The sequence below is a fragment of the Lissotriton vulgaris genome, chromosome 5 (assembly GCF_964263255.1).
Source record: "Lissotriton vulgaris chromosome 5, aLisVul1.2, whole genome shotgun sequence".
NCBI classification, from domain to species: Eukaryota; Metazoa; Chordata; class Amphibia; order Caudata; family Salamandridae; genus Lissotriton; species Lissotriton vulgaris.
In genome coordinates, this window is record NC_141693.1 from 911,688,095 (window position 1) to 911,705,496 (window position 17,402).

At 40.8% G+C, this 17,402-nt stretch overlaps 1 long non-coding RNA gene across 1 annotated transcript in view; it reads left to right on the forward strand.

Moving 5' to 3' along the window:
* LOC147711789 (uncharacterized) overlaps positions 1-8,155 on the forward strand; it is a 411,006-nt gene extending 402,851 nt beyond the window's left edge. Inside the window, exon 3 of the long non-coding RNA XR_015295718.1 lies at positions 8,009-8,155. This is a non-coding gene — a long non-coding RNA (uncharacterized LOC147711789). The remainder of the gene's footprint in view (positions 1-8,008) is intronic.
* The last annotated feature ends 9,247 nt before the right edge of the window (positions 8,156-17,402 follow it).

Genomic DNA, 17,402 nt, shown 5'->3' on the forward strand with positions numbered 1-17,402 from the left:
TCTCTCCAGGTGTCAACTGCATTCAGACTTTGGGGTTATTTGTCTTTGGTTATCAGTTCTAGCAGTATATTATTGCATCATCGGGCTTGTATTGGAGAGAGGTGTGACCACTGTGTGATTACAGTTGCTAAGTTCAGCAGGAAGCTGAACACATGCCCTCCCTCAATCCAGTGCACCTAAAATGGCTGTCTGATATCTGAGTCCTGGTTTCCACCACGTGAAGAGTAATGGCGTGCTCTGACATCTTGAAGGCAGGAAGGAGGCTCCACAAGGCCAGAATGTGAAGCAGACTCATTATTCTTGGGCAACAAACGCATCATACTCGATATTTGATTTTGATACACATTTATGGTTTCTCCGACTAAAAAAGGGTGTTGTGCCTGGCTGCAAACAGACCAATTGTAAACTAATTCCAATACATTACATTTTGATAAACGCTTGTGTCGTGCGCATCAAACGATCGGCCATTGATTTCAATGATGTAGAAACTTTGGTACAGTCGATGGTGGCATGTTTTAGTGTTCACAGTAGAGGCTTTGGGCAGGTTCAACGTGCTTCTCTGAGTTCATTTACCATAAAATTTTAATTTGTTATATCTCAGTGTGGCCCTAATATCATGTTGTGAAATTCCCTAATATTCCTCTACTTGTGCCAAAATATCCATAGAATGTAGAACTGATGAAAAACAAGGTTACCTTGATGCATATTGTGTGGAATAAATTGCAGTCAATGTAACGTTGTACAGGTACCAGCTCTTGTCCAATTAACACAAAGTTATGAAGACACATTGTGGCCCACATGCATCAAGCATTTTTGGAGTCGCAAACGGTGTGATTCCTTAAAATCGGCCGTTTGCGATTCCAAAAATGCTTATTTGGATGCATCAAGCAATTTTAGAATTCGCAAAATTTTTGCGATTTCTAAAATTGCGATTGCTTTTAAGAAATCGCAAATTTGCGATTTCTTAAAAGCAATGCATGATTAATTTTTAAATTGCGAATTCGCAATTAGAGGGATAAATTTACCGAGTAGTTGAACTACTCGGTAAATTTGCAAAAAGTGTAAATAACGCAGAAAATGCATTTTAAAAACATTCATGTTACGGACACACATGTCCTTAGGACATGTGTGTGTGCAACATGATGCGAAAACAACATTTCATGGGTGCAGGGGGGGTTCATTTGAACCCCCCTCACCACCCTTGAAATGCAATCAGGATTTGCGATTTTCAAATTGCGAATTCGAAATTCCCATTCATTCCTATGGGCCTTTTGGCCCGCAGGAATGAATGGGAATTGCGAATTTGCTATTTGAAAATCGCATTTTTTATGCGATTCGGTAAAAATAGCGATTTCTACCGAATTGCATAAAAAATGACAAAAATAATCATGCATAGGCTTTTGCGATTTCTAAATTGCGAATCGCTATTTATCGCAATTTAGAAATCGCAAAAGCCGATATTGATGCATGTGGGCCCAGATGCTTTCACACTTTCAAGGCCAGAAACATGCATGTGATGAGTTTTGTATTTCACAATGATCCATATCTAAAGTAATTTGTAATATACAGTCGAAAGAGCGGCCTTTTCAACAAATTTTGGCAGGCAGAAGAGGCACACTTTAGGCTGTAATGACAAGCGCTGAGGGTCTAAGCATAAATCAGAAAATTAGATATAAATTCCATTAAAGGATTTTTTTGAGAAAAACATTCTCATTTGAACAAGAACGAGATGTGATTTACATTTTTAAATACGGTTAAAGTGTACAGAGCTTCACATTGATGAAATATGAGTTGAGCTACATCAACCACCGTTAAACATAAATAGAAGGTGATGGGATCACATTTCAATTAATCATGAAATGGATTTATTTTCGCATAAGATATAAAATCTAAATTCAAAATGGTTAGTTCACTGAGGACAGTACATCATTTCCACTGCAGTGATTTGCCACTTTATTTAACCATAACAGAATTTGTGGGCACATTTTATGACTGCAGTATCTGACAGGATCAACGATTAAAACTCTGACTCACTTTTTTCAGTTAATTCCAGAGAAATGGTTTCTCTTAAAGTCAATTGAAAATGCAGTTGTTGTGCTAGCTAGAAAAGGTTAGCAAATGGAAGTTATTTTTTGACAGTACATTATAACAATGATGGATAGACCCGTGTTTATTTCTAATGATTGGACTAGTGCAGACATTGCAGATAAAGAGCATTGTGTATAAAGCTGAGAAGTAATAATTTAACTTAAAAAATCTCATCCTGACGGGTTTCAGATGCACTGTAACACTGGGTCAGTGAACTTGAATTAAATACCTCGTGAACAAGAGAAGAAAACACCATCACACTTGTACCTCCATGGACTACTGAGAAACCTCACTGCTACCTTAATCTTCGATATTCCAATCAAGGTCCAGATGGACAAAGTATTTTTCTGGTCGCAAACGGACCAAATCGCAGATTCGCAAAATCAGGCTGTTTGCAAGTGGAAAAATGCCTTTTCAGATGTACAAAATGCAAAATTCAATTAAGTGACTTGTTACTGATTCGCATTTTGCATTTGCTATTTGGTGTTTGGAAGGGATTTGTTTAGGGCGTCCCTTCCAAATACCGAAACGGTATGGTATGTATTACAGTTTTACGGCCATTCACGGCTGGTGTCAGGGGAAAGTGGTGGGTGGAGGGAGGTGGGGGACAAAACAAAAAACAAATAAACAAAAAGAACTTACTTCCCGCTGCATCGTCCCGCTTCTGGCTGCATTGCAGGTACAGGTTCCCAGTCTGCCCTGCTTTCAATCCTGATTTTGCTCTCACAGCATGAGAACAGCGTCAGGGTAGGACTCAGCGCTCTCGATTTGCGCTCCCAAGGAGACTGGGAGCTTGTGCCTGCTCTCTGTAACCCGGTAATGCAGCTGGGTTGGCTAGAGCTGCAGTGTGCATGACGGTTGGGCTGGCCTCAGATGACCGGCCAAACCGTCATGCACACTGAAGGCAGTGCCCACCACTCCCCCTCAGTACCTGTCATACCGTAGCACCACCCACAAGACTGCAAGGTAAGGGAAAGGATAATAAACATGGTTTTTATCATTTTATTTTTCAAGTTCTGCAGCTGCTGCTGCAGGCAGACGGGGGGAGGTAGGGGGGAGGCAGGCGTATTCGCCATAGCAGAGAAGCCTCCCCTGCTTGCGACCAAATTACAGACGAAAAAGTAATAATTTACTACCAGTTTATAACTTGTGATAATCCATTGGCAATTTGAGAATGTAAATAATAATATTTTTCAAGTGCAGGCAGTAGTCCCATGGACCACTACCTACTCTTAAAAAAATTAAACTTCAAGGTTTCATTCTTTTCTTTTTAAACGCATACCGTTTTCCTTTAAGGAAAACAGGATGCATTAAAAAAAGATTGCTTTAATAACCCCTTCCATGCTGATGACGAACCCCAGCCATCATGCACTACGGTGCTCGTGTGCTGATGACGTCTGGGGTTCGTCACGGCTCGCCCCTGTTCGTGCTGTTTACAGCACACCAGGGGAATCGCGGCCGTATCGAAGGGGTTAAAAAACAGCCACAGACGTGGTGGTCTACTGATATCAGTACGCTATTATCTCTGCCATGGCTATGATTTCTAATGGGGTGCAAATCTACCTCATTAACATTCATGAGGTAGGTTGATTTGCAACCCACAAGGAATCCCTAACTGAAACTCAATGAATTTCATACATTAGTCACAATGATATCCTAATTGCAATTTGGAGAGAATCGCAATTAGAGAATCGGCATCCCTAATGTTTGTACCTCTGGTTCATTGATAGTAGAACGACGTGGACATTTGGACTGTGGTAATGCAGAATACTGAAATCTCTGCTGAAAATAGTGCACTTCTTCCAGCTCATTCATTACTAAGCTTCCAGGCTCAGCTTTCAGCTGCCAAAGAGGAGACATAAACAACCAGCCTTGAGGGCCTTACAATGGTTGACGGTACAGAGTCAGATCAATGTTTGGCCCTCTGCAGAAATCATCGAGTACGTAAGGATACTGGTATTGCATGCTATTTCAACAAGACCTTATGCTGGTTGCTGGTTATGAGCAGCATCAGTGTTTGATCCTCTGTAGGACTTACACAGAATACTGCTCCTGGATTCCATTACAGCAAACTTTACACTAAGCTGGTAAAGAGCAGATCATTGTTTCTCACTCTGTAGAACTCACTGAACATTAAACCATGAGGTAAACTGCAAATCAGCTGTTTTGCTGGGATCATACATAGCATGTAGGCTGTTTCCCTCAGTTTTGTAAGTGAAGTGGAAGAGACAAAATCATGGATTGGTAAAGCCCTTTGCTGCTGAAGGGATGCCATTCGACCTACTGAAACTGAAGAACTCTCCTGGAGGGAAAAACTGATCGATATCCAGAATCAGTAATCCTTTCAGAAATATTTAAAACAACAGACTCCTAGTTTGTCATCTGGCAGCTCTCAATCCTTACAACATTAGACAGTACTAATTTCCTGCTCTCAAAAGGTAGTTAATACCTTGAATAAGGCAAATATTGCATGAACCACAGCCAACCTCCAGAAAAGGCAACAGCGCATACAGAACGCCTCGGCAAGACTCATCCTGGATATCCCTCGCCACAGCCACATCTCTGCCCATCTGAAAGACCTACACTGGCTCCCCGACAGCAAGAGGATCACTTTCCGACTCCTCACCCACGCACACAAGGCTCGCCACGACGCAGGCCCCATGTACCTCAACAACCGCCTCGCATTCTACACACCAACCCGCCAGCTCCGCTCCGCCAGTCTTGCCCTCGCCACCGTCCCACGAATTCGAAGAGCCACCGCCGTAGGAAGATCCTTCTCCTATCTGGCAGCCAAGACATGGAACACCCTCCCCACCCACCTCCGGCTGACCCAGGACCATCTCGCCTTCAGGAAACAACTCAAGACCTGGCTGTTCAAGCAGTAGCGCCCCCCCACCCCCCCACCACCAGCACCTTGAGACCCTAACGGGTGAGTAGTGCGCTCTAAAAATTCCTTGATTCATTGATTGATAGCTCATTACATATGGGATAAAGTCGACTGTTCAAAACATTAAAAGTATACTGAGAGACTCCAAGGAGTTCCGTGATCATATACAGGAACGAGGATGAAGATCAATTTCCTTTATAAGGTCACAGAATTCTAAAGTGGCTTACAATAAATATCCTTTTAACCTATAGTAGTGGGTATTGTATTCCTTATTAGCCAAGATAACCTCTTTACTCTTCCCAAAAACCAAAATGTGTGGCCTCATGCTCTTTTATTTTCAAAAATACTATTACTGAAGATATTTAGTGTAAATGCGGGCTCTATGTTGCTAAAGTACACAAACTGAAATTTGTCGGAAAACATATTTTTATAAGCAGTTTATATAACTCATTTCAAAAAGCGGTTGTATTTCGACAGACTTTGTAACACGAAGATATATTTCTACTTCTGTCATGAAACACGTATTTCAAAAACTAAGCAAACGGACATAAATGTCTCCATTCTGTTAATGACCGCTCATTTCAAGGAAAAAGTAGCTCAGAGAAAAGCTAGTTCTCCATCACACTGCTTAAACAACAGTTGCAATAAAGCTATGTGACCTGTCCATCACGCTGTCTGCCGGCTCTGGCAGCAAGCACAGTGACATTGCAGTTCCAAATGTCATAACTTATTAGAGTAACACCATTTTCTTATTACAGGAAACTTGATTCTCTCCTGCTCCAGCTAAGGAACAGTAAGCTTGTAGACAGTGCCAGCATAGAGATCTAAGGTTACTCAGGGCAATAAGGACTCCTATAAACTACCCATGAAAATTACCATAAATATATTAAAAATGCAAAAATAAGTTTTTATTTTGCATAGATTGCACAAGCAAAAAATAACCCCCAGTTAATCTTTCAAATATCTAAATGTTTTCTTTGCTTTAAAGCAAACACAGCTAATCCTGCTGTCCATTAAGATCATTGAGACAAACGGGTTGATTTGTTTGAGCAAAAAATCAAAGACATCCATGCTTGTCTTCCGCCTGGGGAACCAGTTGAAAAGAAATGGCCTTAGAAGGTTTATCTTACTGGTCTCCCTCTCACAGTTCAGGCTTATCATATTAAAACAATGTAAACGTGCTATAGTGCTCAGTAAATCAGGCTCGCTCATTGATTTTTCAGTTTTTAAGAAAGCAATTGAAGTCATTAACCTAGCTCAGAACTACATTTTAAATCAGTCTTTACAGCTGGCTCGTGAGACAGATATTTAGAACTTGGATCTAGCAAAGCCACTGCTGAAGAAAGTCAATGCCGATCCTAAAATCCTGTTAAATTTTGGGCCCATTTATTTTTCCCGGAGCCAGATAAAATTCTGGAAAAGCTAGTCACTGACAAACTTGTTCAACATCTTGAAACACACAATCTTCTACACTCTTTAAAAACTGGCTTTAGACCTCAGCATTCTACAGAATTACAAAATCTTCTCTTCTGGAAATTTCTGAAACTACAAAATTCATATTAGACAGAGGTAACAACTAAGTGCTAATGCTTTTAGATATGTTGACTGCATTTGGCTCAATATCCCACGACATTCTGTTACAACATCTGGCTGATATTGGAATACAAGGCCAAGTGGGGCTTAGTTTCAATCGTTCTTTGAAACAGGAAACACTTGGTGATTATAGGTGCTTTCAGATCTACTAAAAAAAAAATTCTCAAGCCCTACTCTTTTTAATATATGTGTCTCCTCTTATTGCGTTGATCAAATCATATGGCATCTCCATCATGATGAATGCTAATGATATGCAAGGGATTTTGCTGCTCAATAAGAACTCTTCTAATTCTGAGCCAGATTTTAAGAACTGTCTCGCTCAATTAATCAATTGCATGAATTGTAACTAGTAAAAGTGTAACTCTGAGAAAACAGAAATCCCCCTTTTTGGAAATGGTAATCAGTTTTCTGCCTTTGAGGTGGCTGGAGGATATCCCTATGCCCCCTCCACCTACGGAGGCTTCTCGGAACCTAGGAGTGACATCTGAAAACAACCTTTCTTTTCATCAGTATGTGTTTACTGTGTCAGGGACATTTTTCTCTTTGATCCAGTCCCTGAAAAAGTTTTTCCCCCTCTAGTGGCTCGGAAAACAGTCCTTCATGCTTTAATTGCTTCAAGATTAGACTATTGAAATAGTCTCAGCTATAAACTTACAACTGAGAATCTACTGAGCTATGCGGAAAAGTGAAATGAAGTGCAATTGTTGCTGAGAAACACACCTGTATTCTACATTTCATTCAAGGTTTTCTTGGGGAGGGTGAAACCATCTATTACTGGGGAATTATATGAATTGTCTGGAATAATAACACACTTTTAAAATAGCTAATTGCTTCACTTTCAGATATCATCCTTCAAGGTTTTCTTGGGGAGGGTGAAACCATCTATTACTGAGGAATTATATGAATTGTCTGGAATAATAACACACTTTTAAAATAGCTAATTGCTTCACCTTCAGATATCATCCTTCAGATATCATAGAATTGTGCACAATTTATGGGGAATTTGTAATATACATCATTCTGACCTATTTTGATAATTTTCTGGTGCATCTTGCTTTCATGATGGGCTTCACCAGTCTCTTTGATCTGCTTTGGCATGCTTCTCCAAAACATATTTTGTCCCAGTGAATGAAAAAATGATATACAGGGGTGTATAGTTGTATCTAGCATGTGCTGTTTTCTCCTATACCCCAATTCTAATGCACTGCATTGGCTGTGGTGTACAGTATGTGATTCTTATCCATGCCTTGCAGGTAGGAATAAAATCCTGTCCAATTAACTCGATGCATTTGGAATAAATGTCCACTTTTTGGGAGTCTGTCCCTTAGAAATGAAATGTTTTAATTCTTTTGCAGTGTTTTAATGTAGTGCTTTGCATTATTGATAATTATTCAAATGAAGGAAGTAGTCCTTTAAGTGCCATATGTTCTGTTTCCACAGCTATCACAATATTTCAAGACCCCTTTCTTCCTTTATTGAATAAAACAATGAAATATCACTGGAAGGATGCAGACAACAGAATTGTTCCTTCTTAATGAAAGTGATTATGTTATGGACCGAAATAAGATTTGACAGATCAACCCAAAGGTAAGCATGCAGTTAGAAGAGCTCTAATCTGAGAGTTACTGATTATTTTATATGGACCCTCAAATCATGTCAACCCACCTCTTGGTAATTGCTCAGCCCCACTTTTGTTAGAGAACATTCTCTTTCTCCATCCCTTTCAGTCACTTTAGTTTGTCCATAGATAGTCCCTGTGGTCAAACACTCTGATCGACATTCTGCAATTTCTCAGAGTGAGACTTCTTTGAAGATCATTATTTCTATATCTTCTTCACCAGCACAGTCTTGGTCTGTATTGAACGGAGAAAGTAGTAGGGAATGGTGTAAAGAAGTTTTTAGATAAAAACCAGCATTAGAAAAAACGTCAATCAGGAAGGAATATCCATCTAATTGAAGAGAATGAAATGTAGGGTCTCTGTTGTAAACAGTTGGAATTGTTTTTCATTATTGTTCTTTTCTGCTGGTACACCAAGTATTAGAATTAGTAGGTAAGATAAAGGTTTCAAGTCAATTAATTCAGTTCAGTTCAGTTCAAAGCTTTATTTCGATAAACACGTGATATCATAAAAGCACATTCAAAAGATTAAAAAAAAAAACACAATTCATAGGTCTTTACATTTTGCAGAATTAGTTACAGTAAAAACGTCCATATTACAATAAATAAGTTAAGAAGCATATTAAACAATAGCAGCTTTGTGAAAGTAAAAATTAGGAAAGTTTGATTAAAAACTGAGTCATCTCAAAGATTTTGCTCTGATTACCCAGGCCCAGCTCAGAAATTTAGCAACCCCACAAACTAGACATGTGCTGGTGTCGGTCTTTAAAATTCTCAAAGCTACGGAATGATTCCTGGTACCGAGCAGTAAACATGTAGGTTTTAGCCATCTCTGTCTCGGCTTTGCATACGCTGGGCACACAAAAAAAACATGGGCAGTAGTTTCAGTGATGCCATTACAGGTAGGGCAGTAGGATGGAGATTGGTACGGGGGCTTCCACTTACAAGTGTAATCGTGTAAAGGTAAATTTCCCAACCTGAACTGGATGAACAACGATCTATCCCTTGGTTTTACAATAAGGTCCAGGTAAGGCTCCAAGCGAGGCTTGATTTTATGCTGTTTAAACTCCTCGGTCAGCCTACCCTGGTTTGGGTCCCTTAGATCTTGCTCGTCCACCCAGTTCCAGTAGACTCGCTTGAGTTCAAGCTTGGATACGGAAGCTCCACGCTCCCAACTAATTGGCAAACCAATTTCGCTCAAAAGCTTCTTAATGTTACGGATCCAACTGACTTTATAAGAACCATTAAGGTTCATAACCTCTATCAAGCCATCAAGGTACTTAGAGAGCTCGGGGGTCCGCCATAGCCTGGCCCAATATAAAAGAGGTCGTAGCCTAGCTAAGTCTCGAATAGGGCGGAGACCCAGATCGCTCAATAGTGGTTTGATGGGGGTACCCATCGGAAGGGATGCTAGCTCTCTGAGGAACTTATTCTCAGAAGTGGTAAGTGCACTAATACATTCGAAACCCCACAGCTCGGCACATAAAGGGTGCTGCCCACAGCCTTTGCAGCATATATATCTAGGGCAGGGGCAATGGGCTTAGAGATGGACATGCGATGTTCCCGCCCCAAAACACCAGTCACCCTTTTGTGGTTCAAAAGCATTTTATCAATATGGGGCTGCCACTTCAAATTATGAGAAATTCTGATTCCCAGATAATCAAATTCTTTTATGCGCTCCAATGGTTCTCCATCAAGAAAGAGGGTGGACCTGGAGGACTTACTCGGATTGAAATAGAGAAGCTTAGTTTTGGTGGTGTTAATGACTAGGCTCCTAAGTTCGCAAAACAAACTAAAGCGATTCAGCAATTTTTGCAAGCCCACAGAGGTTTTTGAAACCAACAAGGTGTCGTCTGCGAAGAGTAAGGAGGGCACTTTATCACCTGCCAGAACCGGGGCATCTGCGTCAATTTCAAGTAAAAAAGAGACAACACCATTCACAAACAAAGAAAAAAGTGTTGGGGCTAACACGCACCCCTGTCTAACCCCGCGCTTAACAGGAATCCTATCAGTTTTTTGCCCTTGAGAGCCCCATCTAATGCAGGCATAAGTGCCATCATGCATACGTATCAAGAGGTTTAGGATTGGAAGCGGGATCCCTATCTCCTCCAGTATAGTCCACAGTCGGTCTCGAGGAACCAGGTCAAAGGCGGACTTCAAGTCAATAAATGCCAAATAAAGACTGCCTTTGCCGATGGTAACCACCTTCCAGTGGAGGAGGAGCAACCTAAATGCTTGATCAGTTGTACCAGTACATGCCCTGAAACCAGCCTGGTAAGGGGAAATGATTTTGTTCTCCTCTGCCCACGAGAGGATCCTTTCAAGGAGAACCCTGCCGACCAACTTCTGTCCCGTGTCTATCAGACTAATTGGACGGTAGTTGGCAGGGTTCTCCCTGGGGCCCTTCTTGTAAATGGGAATCACCTCGGCCGCTTTCCAGGAACTAGGGACTGGAGAGCCTGCCATCAATGCATTTATAAAGATGGTAAAATACGTTGCCCAACCTTCGGGGTTAGCTTTAAAAAGGTCCCCAGGCACTCCGTCCTGTCCTGGGGCTTTGGCAGAAACTATTTTGGCTATTGCAGCGAGAACCTCTTTTTTATTAACTATAGTTGGCGTGAGCTGACCGGAACCATCAACCAGAGCACCGCTCAAATGCCCGGGGACTCCGGGCAGGTCAATCCCTCCATAAAGCTTAAAAAAATGTTCGAACCATTCACTATCCGTGATATGGTTTGAAATTTGGTTCGAGCTGCACCCAGATGATTTTCTAACTAGTGACCAAAACAAATTAGCATCCCTATTTCTACTTGCATCTCTGAGATTTTCCCAATGGGACTCTCCCCAAGCCCTTTTTGCGGCTATAATTGCCTTTCTATAATGCAATCTTGCCGAACGTACAGATACTGGGTTCGAAGATTTGATAGCAGAAATTAAATCAGTTTTCCTCCTTCTACAATTACTATCAAACCAGCTCTGCAGTGGTTTGGTATGTGCCAGGTTCTTCTTGGGTGGGACCATAAACAGCTTACCAATGTGGTCCATTGTGGCAGTATAAATATTTTCTATCTCTACTGACCCTGCCTCCTCATCGCAGACTACAGACAGCCTTAGTAGCTGCTCTGCAAGGATTCCATCCAGCTTGCGTAATTTAGAATCATCCAAACAGAACTTTGGCCATTTTAAAAATCTATTACAATTCGATGGAATATGTTCTTTTGTTAATAAACTCCTGTCTTTTGAGGATATACGCTCCTTTCTGTGCCATGGGTTTTGCAGTGTGAGGGACAAAGGGTTGTGGTCACTCTCAACCGATGGAATAATGACCATATCCACTACAGACTTCCAGGTCCTCCAATCTATCATTATGTAGTCAATCCTACTCTCGCGCAACACTCTATTGTAGGTAATAGCACCCTGAGCGTCGGAAGTAGTACGGCCGTTGGCAGCCCGTAAACCTGTTTCTGTCATTAAGCCGTTTAATTGAATGACTACAGGAGACCTCACGGGCTTAAGGGTTAGGGACGGAATGCCCCATTGTGCGTCATCCTCATGTATTCCTAAAATATCCTCTACTGCCAAGGGTTCAAATGAACAGTTAAAATCCCCAGCTACTAGGGCTAAAGAATCAGGAGCACACAGCCTTAACAAATCGGTTAGTGTCTCAACTGTGGGCGATTTGCCCCCCCCTGTGTTCCTCTTATATAAACATTGAAAAATTCCCAGGCAGGGTCACCATTAATACTTTCAACAGATAGTCTCATAATATCCGGACAGGGAAGAGTATGATGTGTAATCCTAAGGTTAAGATCAACCCTTACCCATGTTATAAGCCCACCGGAAGGACGACCACGACCAACCGATATAGCGGGTACACAAAATCAGGAAAAACCATGCATATGCAACGGTTCTAAGCTCCATGTCTCTTGAAACATGCAGATGTCAAACCCATTTATAAAGTCAGCCCAGTCGGGTAACAAAAGCTTGCTTCACAGACCTGCTGCGTTCCACGAAACAATTTTAAGTGTACTAGCATTATCTCTACCATGGGATAAAATATTTGAAATGTCAGTCAAGGTCGGGGAGGCCTTAGTGTTAGTAATAACCACTGGGTCCAAGGCTATGCCAGTGGGTTTTATATCCTCTGACACTTGAGATACAGGTAGTTCTACGGGATGATCACCCTGGGGGAAAGAAGAGATACTTATTTCACTTGCAGTAGCATCTGGTCAATCAACTGCGTCCAAGCAGTCATAGCGATTGTAGTGAAAAAAGCTATCAGAATTTGCAGGTGGCATAGACCAATCTCCTTGTACTACTCCCCTCCTACGCCCAGGAACCAAGGTCCATCCGTCAGGTTGAGAGGAAAAATGGCCGGGGGGGGTAGAAATAGGTTAGAGGGAGGGAATGAACAGTCGTGCCTGTGCTAGGGTATCTCCAATTACAAATGAAATCGACAATTCTAGGGTTACTGAAATTAATCAAAATACAATCTCCCCTTATGTTTTTAGCCAAATGTCCCATCCATGGAGTCCTGCAAATCATAAGTATTTTGCCTGCTAGGTATGGGGGCAAAGGTCTGTTCACATTTAGCCAGTGTATCACTCTGTTCCTTAATTTTGTGGGCTTTCCCTTTCATTTGTGGCCAATTCTGGAGCTCCCGCTAGCACCACCACAAATGGGCAAACCTCCGGAGGTAGATTTGAGATCTTTTTACCTGCAATGGGTTGGTTGACCACTTCCCCCCCACCAGGCATGTTTTGATCTGGGGTTTTCTTTCTTTGGGATAAGCTATTCACATTGGGACGAGTTGGTTCTTTAGGGGTAGGGATAGCTTCAGAAACAGGTATAGTCGTCTGGGCTGAACCTAAATCTACTAACTCCTTGTTGGTCACTGGAGTGGGAACTATTTCCTTGCGGATTTTGGGTGGTTTAGACAGTTTTGCAACTGGGGGTGGAACAACTCTAAGAGTGGGTTCAACAAGGCTCTTGACATCACGTTCGATCCTTTTTAAGTGGACCTCGATCTTGCTCAACCTCTCTTCTAATGGAGCTAACAGGAGCCTAATGGTGTCATAGACAGCATTAGGCTCCACCTCCAACACCCTCTGTGGCATTTCCTGGCTTGATAACCCCCTTAAAACCTCTGCAGCCCTGCTTTGTGGAACGGGGTCTATCAGACCAAGAGGTGATTTAGCGACTCCTTGCACCGCAATAGGTGAATTTGCTTTCTTGCCCTTACGGCCTTTGTTTCTCCTCCCACCTGCTTTATTAGGTGACTGGTGGGTCTTTTTAGGTATTGCCCCTGGGTCCTTCCCACACTGTTGCCTAGTATTATGCACCTTTACTACGCTAGCTACGATAGCTGCAGTGGGGAGCATCTGAGGTGACAACAACAATGATTCAGAGGCTGTGGATTGCCTGCTAAGGGTTGTTTGTGACAAATTACAAAGGGGGAGCTGCGGAATAGGGAGTTCTAAAATGGGGGAAGCACTCAAGCGATTATTAGGTTATCAGGAGTTCGAGCGTCCGCAATTAGTCCCATGGAAGATCTTCTTGCAATGGCTAATTCATGCGAGACACGTCGCTCCATTATAGTAATCCCTTCGTCAACAACACTGTTCATCTTGGTTATGAATTGGTCCATAGCTCCCGTGAATATTGCAGCGCCCGCCCTCCCCTTGGCCTCTTTAGGAGGCATGCCAAATGTCTAGGATTGTCACAGAGGATTTTAATGGCAATGTACTCACTCAGGTATACTGGTGGGTGGATGAAAGGGGGGTGGCCCGACCCGGCCTCTCCGGGCTTAAACGGGCCCGCCCTTGGCCCGGGCTTCGCCCGGCGTCCCGCGACGCGGGGAACTGCGCTGTTTAAATGCGCCTTCAGGCGCTCTGCTCCTGTGTAGGACGCGCCGCCGCTTAGCCTGCCGGGTACTGTAGTCCCCCGGGGCGGCGGCGCGATGCTGTGGATATTAAGACTCCTGGCGGTGTCGGCGTTTCCACCTGGCCCCTCTCGTGACTCCTGGCGGTGTCGGCGGTGTCAGCGTGTCAGGTAAGTTTATTTTTGCGTCCCCTCGATTAATTCCCAATTTACTGTCCATCATAATAAAGAATTTACTTAAAAAAAACATAGGCCACATAAAAATTCATAGTAGTTTGCGATACAAAATGAATATGCTGCTCCTAGAAAGGTAAAAGAACTTAAGATACTCAACTACCTACATTTGCCCATGACATAAAATGATTGTGGTAAAGAGAAATTACACATGTGGCCGAACCAAAATGAGGTAAAAGCAAAATGTCTCCTTTGGGAATGCTAATTAAAAATAAATTAATTAACACTGTTCAATCGGATTTATTGAAAATGTTTTTAAAATAGTTGTTTTCATACGTTCAAACTGGAAAACAATTCAAGGGGTATAAACAATATTCAGTGAAGTGTTATGAGGACATAGATGAATCACTATTAGGAAGAAAAATACAAGGATCAAATAGAGTAAAAAACTTCCACATTAGGAGTTTAAGATCTTAATTAAATAGCCGAAAAAATTAGAAAATTGAAATGAGACGTTGTCCATCGAAGTCTAAATTTACCTATAGAAACAGTGTGGCAATAACATAAAATGAATAATAATACAAAAATCTCAATTATGTAAATTTTTGTGAGTAAACCAGGGAATTTTCAGAAAAGAACTATTTTATAGGCCCCAGTAAGATTAACGTCTTATTTTTATAGTGCACCAAAAGCTTTGCTCAGTGTTTGTCAGGGAGAAGTATCTTTCTCTCAGACTTCTTTAAGAAGCCAGTGTGCTAAGGTCCACAATAGAATGGCTAACAAGTCGAACAGCTTTTTTTTAGAAAGTATATTTTTGAACTAGGCATTCTGATACATAGATATCTGCTAAGTATTATTAATGATTGAGATACGTTTCTGATGATCAGAGTATTATACCATTTGGGGGATGTGTTGAGCACATATGCAATCTACTGAGAGGCTGTTCAAGTAAGGTTTTGATATACTGATCAGACATTAAATTGATTTACAATTTTCCAGAAGGGAGACAGAACCATTTAGTAGAAGACTATGTGCCAGTGGCACAGATAAGGAAATGAGTAGAATATATTTTCTTAAAGTTTGGATGAGCATGACTAACGTTTATGGCCAGGGCTGCACTGCTTTAAGTTCACATTTGACACTGGAAACCCAATTGTGTTTTGCACACTATAGTTGAAGGCCGCCTGATGTTGTAAATCCGAGATCTCTTTTCACAGAGTAGTATCTACAGAGTTGCGCATCTACAGACTAAATTTAGTGTGATAGAAAATTTGACATACCACCCACAAAACACGTTATTTCCACATTTATTGGTTGAAATTTAGAAGACATATAAACAAAATAAAACTAAACGTGAAATATTGACAAATACTAGCTCTCACATACCCTACAAAAGCAGGATGAGTTCTGTTTAAAAAATGATAATACTAGACTCCCTCCGTACACAAAAAGAAAAACAGTTGATTAGGTAATTAGTTATTGGTGACTATTATTTCTATAAATGATTTCATAATTTATGATACAATGAGAGGCAGATCATCTTTTGCATTCGTTGATCATCATTCGTTGGATTACCTTCAAGCCAGTCTTTTGCAATATTAGCCTTACAGTGGCCCTGCAGTTACATAATAGTAAAGATTTTTATTATACTTGGTTTTGCAGTCATTATGACCAAGGATGATATTTTTTTCCCATTGACAATATTGTATGTTCATCTCCATGATTTAAAAAAAATGACTATAAACTAATTTTATCAAACAACCTTGAAAAATCTAGAAGATGGTCGTTTGATTTGTCTGCAATACAGGTAACGCATGCCACTGAGTCCCTTTTTTTTGCAATGGAGCAAGCAGAGTATAATGAAGCCTGCGTAAAGTATGACGGTCCTGCAATCTAAAAGTAGCCCTCTTGAGGGCTTGAAATAAAGTGAACAATGTAATTAGTTACTTTAATGGGATGTCCCAAAGTTGATTTGCTCTCTATATTAATGATATGGTCTGGAACACTGACTAGCAGACAACATAGTCCATTTACTTACTCTTACAGTGGGAGGGGTCAAAAACATCTTGCTTGGCCTTACCCACTCAGGAAATGTAAATAAAACCACAACTAAATATATGAGTAAGTACAATCACAGTAGGATTAGACAAAGTGAACACATGGATATTTAATGGTTATAAAAGGCTAGGAGTTTTCCCTGTAAACATTACACAGATCCAGTAAATAAACAACATTTCTGTCATACGTAGGCAGATTTTCTAACATGCTCACTGTATTTCATTAGGAAGAGTAGAAATATACCTGGAAATCTAGGACTTGTGTGGACTTCCATGACACTTCAGGGAATTGTGTGTGTACCTTATAAAGTAAATTTTTGACACACACTGAAATTGACGGATTTTCACTAATCAGCATTTTGTGGGCACAAGAAGATTATGGTGTGAATTGAAAATAAAACATTTGTTTTAAAGCACCATTAAACTTATTTTTATTAATATTCTGTTGGTGTTCAAATGTATTGTGAGAAATTGTATTTTTTCTTTGAGGAGGTAAAAATGCTTCTCAAGGTGAACCATAATAGTCACTCAATTCAAAAGTCTTTATTCGATTACATAATCATAAAAAAATTAACATTTAAAACAATAATGTCCCAACATTCCATCCTTATTATATAGCAAAATGACTCTAGAAATAAGTCCATAATTACTCCATCAATAAACACAAATATACAATAAATTAGTATCAAGCACATTTAAAAACACAGTAGAGTATCAAAAATCTCAAACCATACAATAAACCAGAATTTAAGTAAAAGCAGATTCAACATAATCTCATTATGGTAGACCTATCGTATCCATTAACATTATTGATTAAGAAGTCTGTGGGCAAGGGTCATCCACATACCATGTAATAATTTGGCGATCGCGATTATAGTTAATTAATTTCCATCTGTTTTTAAAATCCTTAGTGCTTCGGAACCTGAAGTAATCTCATTCATCTGGAAAATGGGCCTCAGCCATTTGTACCTCAGTTTCTTATAAACGGGGCAAATAAATAAGATGTGAGCTGTTGTTTCTGATTGTGTTGGGCAAAACGGACATTCAGTGCAGGAACCTGTACCCCATTTACCAGTAAACGATTTAATAGGAAGGGTACCTATCC